The sequence below is a fragment of the Phyllobates terribilis genome, unplaced genomic scaffold (genome assembly GCF_046119375.1).
Source record: "Phyllobates terribilis strain yellow unplaced genomic scaffold, ASM4611937v1 Scaffold_3__8_contigs__length_932513732, whole genome shotgun sequence".
In the NCBI taxonomy this organism is placed as follows: Eukaryota; Metazoa; Chordata; class Amphibia; order Anura; family Dendrobatidae; genus Phyllobates; species Phyllobates terribilis.
Window position 1 is genome coordinate 577,723,038 of NW_027362763.1, and position 6,000 is coordinate 577,729,037.

A 6,000-nucleotide genomic window follows, 5' to 3' on the forward strand; every position below is an offset into this window, starting at 1 on the left:
TGCTGTGAAAAAAACTTGCGCAGCACTGGCACAGACCTGCAATTACAATTAGTCTTTACTCCCACAATCTATCTATTTAAGAGCACAGACCTGCCTGATAAAAGTCGTAGGAAATGCTGTAACCTAGTCCTTAAAAGGACTGCAATCACAACTATTCCCTACTCCCAAGCTATCTGTAGATTTGTGCGAAAATTGGCTTGAAATTAACAAGGTATAGCGCACACAGCAACAGCGGTGCCGTCTAACACGCAGCTGCAGCAGTGAGAAAATGGTGGTGACAGGGAAAATGGCTGGGTCTTATAGGGCAAGGACATGTGACATACACTGCCAATGACACATGCCCTTGCTTGTGTGAAAAAAAGCACTTCGCTCCGTGTGTGCGCTGCTGATAGGCTGACAGATTGCACCTCCCCACTGTAAATGCGGGAAAGAGAAAAAAAAATGGAGTTCTTCATTATTCCTGCAGAGATCCATCCCCTGCCCCTCCCCCCACCCCGCTGTACACTCAAACTGCGTATTAACATTAATTTTCATCATTACTGAGAAAAAATCCAGTTATGATTTTGGTGAACGAACAGTTATCGAACATAACCTCGAACAGCCGAATTTTTCTCAAATCGTTCGTGTTCGCCGAACGGCTCGAACACCGCCCAAAACAGCTCGAATTTGAGATTGGCGAACAGTTCGAGTAGAACAACGCTCATCTCTACTAGTGATCCATGCTTTAGATCAGTGGATAGTTTTTTTTCTGCTTTAGGTTTGTTGTATGATGATCCTGATCGTGTCTCATCAGCTGAGACTGAATTGAGACGTATGAGGCAGAGATCAGGTAATGTGGAAAAATATTGTTCTCACTTCCGTCAGTGGTCTGCCCAGGTGGGGTGGAACGATTCAGCTTTGAAAAGTTTGTTTCTTGCGGGGCTAGGTGAAAGGGTTAAGGATTTGCTGATTGCTTATCCCACACCTGGAAACTTGCAGGAGGCAATGCAATTAGCTATACGGGTGGACAGGAGACTGAGTGCAAGGGTTAATGAGAGTAAATCCTCTGCCATGTCAGCTCCGAGTCTTGAGAGGGTCTGTACTGACATTGGAGAGCCGATGGAGATTGGGGCAATGGCACCCCGCTCTCAGGAAAAAGACCGCAGATCTTCTGAAGGTTTGTGCTTTTATTGCGGGAAATCTGACCATTTTATTAAGAACTGTGTGCTTCGTATGAACAAAGAAAAAAAAAAGGTCAGTTACTCCCGTATAGCCTGTTTAAATACTAAGGGGGTATTTCTTTCTGCTACTACTGCTGCTCAGGAAGAATTAATTGAATTTCGGGTATTTGCGGATTGTGGTTCTACTCTGAATGTGATTGATGGGGGATTCTTGGAAAAACTTAAATTAAAACCCAAACCTTTGTCATCCCCTATTGCTGTGGTTTCTGTCGATGGCTCCCCCTTGAAGAGTGTTACTCACAAGGTCTGTGAATTTCCCCTCACTATTAATGGTATTCACCAAGAAAATTTGGATTTGATAGTATTAAATAATTTGCCTTCTCCAGTAGTTTTGGGGTTACCCTGGTTAAAATTGCACAATCCGGTACTGGATTGGTCTACCAATGAAATTAAGTCCTGGAGCCCTAAGTGTTATGACAAGTGTTGTAGCGGACGTATTGCTGCGGTGGAAAAAGGGGAATTACCTGTACCTATTCAGGATTTTTGGAGAGTTTTTTCTGAGGAGGAGTCACAAATTTTGCCTCCCCATAGAGACTATGATTGTACCATTGAATTTGTCCCTGGAGCGACTCTTCCTAAAAGTCGTTTATTTAATCTTACTAATCCTGAGAGAAAGGCTTTGGAGGAATACATACAGACAAGCTTGGCCGCCGGTCACATTAGGCCTTCCAAGTCTCCTGTGGCTGTTGGATTTTTTTTTGTTAAAAAAAAGGACGGCGGTTTACGTCCTTGTCTGGATTTTCGTGAGATTAATAAAATTACTGTACGCAATCCTTACCCACTGCCATTGATTCCTGATTTGTTTAACCAGTTAGTGGGGGCCAAGTGGTTCTCTAAAATTGATCTCCGGGGGGCATACAATTTGTTGCGCATGAAGAAGGGTGATGAATGGAAGACTGCTTTTAACACTCCTGTGGGTTATTTTGAGAATCTGGTTATGCCTTTTGGTCTTACCAATGCTCCAGCATTTTTTCAGAATCTTATTAATGACATCCTTAGACCTTTGATCGGCAAAAATGTGGTTGTGTGTAACGGGTCTGGGAGGCGGAACCTCTGGGCTACTATACAAGGGAGCGGTCCTTGTAAGAGAGCGGGTGGCGACCAGGCAGGCAGTCACAGCAGGTGACCGGGACAGTCTCTGGGTGTACGGGCAGGAGGTCACGGCAAGTGATCAGGGCAGTCTCTGGAAGAACGGGCTGGAGGTCACGGCAAGTGACCGGGGCAGTCTCTGGAAGAACGGGCTGGAGGTCACGGCAAGTGATCCGGGCAGTCTCTGGGTAAAGGGTAGGTACGACCTGTGATGGCTGAACCTCCAGGTAGGCTAGCAAGGCAGATGGAGGATGTGTGCTCCCAGGTGAGCAAGCGAGAGTCTCTGGAATAGCAGGTGGTCACAGCACGTGACGGCGGAGCCTCCAGGTAGGCAAGCAGGCAGGTAGCGGAGAAGCGCTTCCAGGTGAGCGGGCAAGAGTCTGGAATAGCTGGTGGTCACAGCACGTGACAGCGAAGCCTCCGGGCTGGCAAGCAGGCAGGTAGCGGAGAAGCGCTCCCAGGTGAGCGGGCAAGCTGGTCCATAGACAGACTGACCGGAGTTGTAAGGCAGACCGTCGGACCTCAGGCAAGCAGGCAGGTAGCTGATGTGCGCTCCCAGGTGAGCGGGCAAGTTGGTCCTTAGACAGACTGACCGGAGTTGTAAGGCAGACCGTCGGACCTCAGGCAGGCAGGCAGGTAACAGGAAATCAGGCAGGATTAGGACAGCAAGCTGGCAGGAATCTGGCAGGTAACTGGCAGGTAACTGGCAAGGGACCTGAGGGCTGAAGCAGAGTAGAACGGTGCAACAACATTGCTCGGGCACCTCCATTTTGGAGGAGGTGCCTTATATATGGTAAAGTCCTCCGGCCATTGGCCGGGGACTCCTTAGGACGGCGCGCGCGGCCCCTTTAAGAGGGAGGGAGGGCGCGCGCGCGCCCTAAGCACAGTGGCCGGGAAGGAGCGCGCGCTGCCAGCAGAGCGGGAGAGGGACGCCGGGCACGGAGCAGAGCGGTGAGGGGAACAGCGTCCCTGCCTAGCAGAGGGCAGGGACGCCGGCACTACAGTACCCCCCCCTTTAGGCCCCCCCTTTTTTAGGCCAGATAGAAATTTAGCTAGGATGAGAGGGGCATGGATGTTCTCCCGGGGCTCCCACGTTCTCTCCTCAGGACCAAACCCCTTCCAATCTACCAGAAAAAAGGTCTTTCCTCTTACCCTTTTGGTGGCAAGAATGTTCTCTACCTCAAACTCGTCCTCAGCAGAAACCGGAGCAGGAGGCGTACCTGTAGACTTGGAAAAAGAGTTAAGCACCACGGGTTTGAGGAGAGATACATGGAAGGAGTTAGGGATCCGTAAGTTGGCCGGGAGTTTCAATTTATAGGCCACCAGGTTGATCTGACTGATGACCTCCAGATGGCCGATGAACCGAGGTCCTAACTTGTAAGAAGGTATCTTGAGTCGAACATATTTAGATGAGAGCCAGACTTTATCTCCTGGACGAAATTGTGGAGGATCCAGGCGTTTTTTGTCAGCGTGTCTTTTCATACGCTCGGATGACAGAAGGAGTGCGGACCGGGTACTCTCCCTTATGGAGGAAAATTTGCTAACGAGAGATTCCGCAGCCGGGTTGTCCACAGAGGTGGAGACAGGAAAAGGAATCCGAGGATGCTGACCAAAGACTACAAAAAACGGGGATTTGGAGGAGGATTCGCTCTCGTGACTATTATAAGAGAACTCGGCCCATGGTAGGAGATCCACCCAGTCAGAATGGTGGGCATTAACGAAGTGCCGGAGGTAACTGGTCAGGTTCTGATTGATCCGCTCCACTTGACCATTGGACTGTGGGTGGTAAGCGGAAGAGAAGTCCAGGGTGACGTCTAGTAGTTTACAAGTGGCTCTCCAGAAACGTGAGGTGAACTGTACCCCACGATCCGACACGATGTGGAGGGGCAGGCCATGAAGACGGAAGATGTGGCGGATAAAGTCTTTAGCCAGCTCGGGTGCAGACGGAAGGCCTGGCAGGGGAATAAAGTGAGCCATCTTGGAAAAGCGGTCAGCGACCACCCAAATGACCGTACAACCGGCAGAGACGGGGAGATCAGTTATAAAGTCCATTGCCAGGGGGCAGCAGGTACAGGAAGCGGAAGGAGGCGTCCGGCTGGCAGATGTCTCGGGACTTTGTTGCGGGCGCAGGACACACAGGCAGAAACAAAGTCTATTATGTCCTTGTGCAGGGTAGGCCACCAATAGTGCCAGGCAATAAGCTGGAGGGTCTTTTTCTGACCGGCGTGGCCAGCTAGTTTAGACGAATGGCCCCAGTGTAGGATCTTCTCCCGATCAGGTACTGAAACAAACGTCTTACCGGGAGGGAGACGATTTAGACTCACGGGAGCCACCTGCATTACTCTGGCGGGATCGATGATATGTTTAGGTTCTTCCTCGAGATCGGACACCAGAAAGGATCGGGACAAGGCGTCTGCTTTGACGTTTTTGTCAGCCGGGCGAAAATGAAGAACAAAATCAAAGCGAGCAAAAAACAAGGACCACCGGGCTTGGCGCGGGTTAAGTCTCTGGGCATGCTGGAGGTAAGCCAAGTTCTTGTGGTCAGTGTAAATTATTACCGGATGAAGAGCCCCCTCGAGTAGGTAACGCCACTCCTCCAACGCCAGCTTGATGGCCAATAACTCTCGGTCTCCTATGGAATAGTTGCGCTCAGAAGAGGAGAAGAGTTTGGAGAAGAAGCCACAAGTTACCATTCTCCCGGAAGATGATTTTTGAGTAAGTACCGCTCCGGCTCCAGAGGAGGAGGCGTCAACTTCCAGGAAGAACTGCTTGTTGCCGTCCGGGCGATGCAGCACCGGGGCGGAAGAGAAGGCCTGTTTTAGGGAAAGAAAGGCCTCCTCTGCTTCGGGCGGCCACTCTTTGGGATTAGTACCCTTACGGGTGAGCGTGTAAATTGGGGCAGTCCGGGAAGAGAAGTGCGGGATGAAGAGGCGGTAATAGTTGGCGAAGCCCAGGAACCGTTGAATAGCCTTCAACCCCTCTGGTCGGGGCCATTTCTCGATGGCAGACAGTTTCTCAGGATCCATTTGTAGGCCGGTCTGAGAGATAATGTAGCCCAGAAACGGAAGCGAGGTCTGCTCAAAGAGGCACTTCTCATATTTAGCGTAGAGATGGTTCTGCCTGAGCCTGAGCAGGACCTGACGAACATCCCTCCGGTGAGTCTGGAGATCCGGAGAGAAGACCAAGATGTCGTCCAGGTACACCACTACGCAGCAGTAGAGAAGGTCCCGGAAGATGTCATTGACCAACTCTTGAAAGACGGCAGGAGCGTTACAGAGGCCAAAGGGCATTACCAGATATTCATAGTGGCCGTCCCGGGTGTTGAATGCCGTCTTCCATTCATCCCCCTGACGGATACGAACCAGGTTGTACGCCCCACGGAGGTCCAGTTTGGTGAAGATTCTAGCCCCCCTCAGACGATCAAATAACTCCGGAATGAGCGGAAGGGGGTACTTATTCTTCACCGTGATCTGGTTAAGGCCTCTATAGTCTATACAGGGACGGAGAGAGCCGTCCTTCTTTTTGACGAAAAAGAAGCCTGCTCCCGCCGGGGAGGTAGATTTCCGGATGAATCCCCTGGCCAGATTCTCCTCAATATATTCGGACATCGACCGGGTCTCAGCAGCGGATAATGGATAAATACGCCCACGGGGAGGAGAAGTACCAGGTAACAGGTCGATAGGGCAGTCGT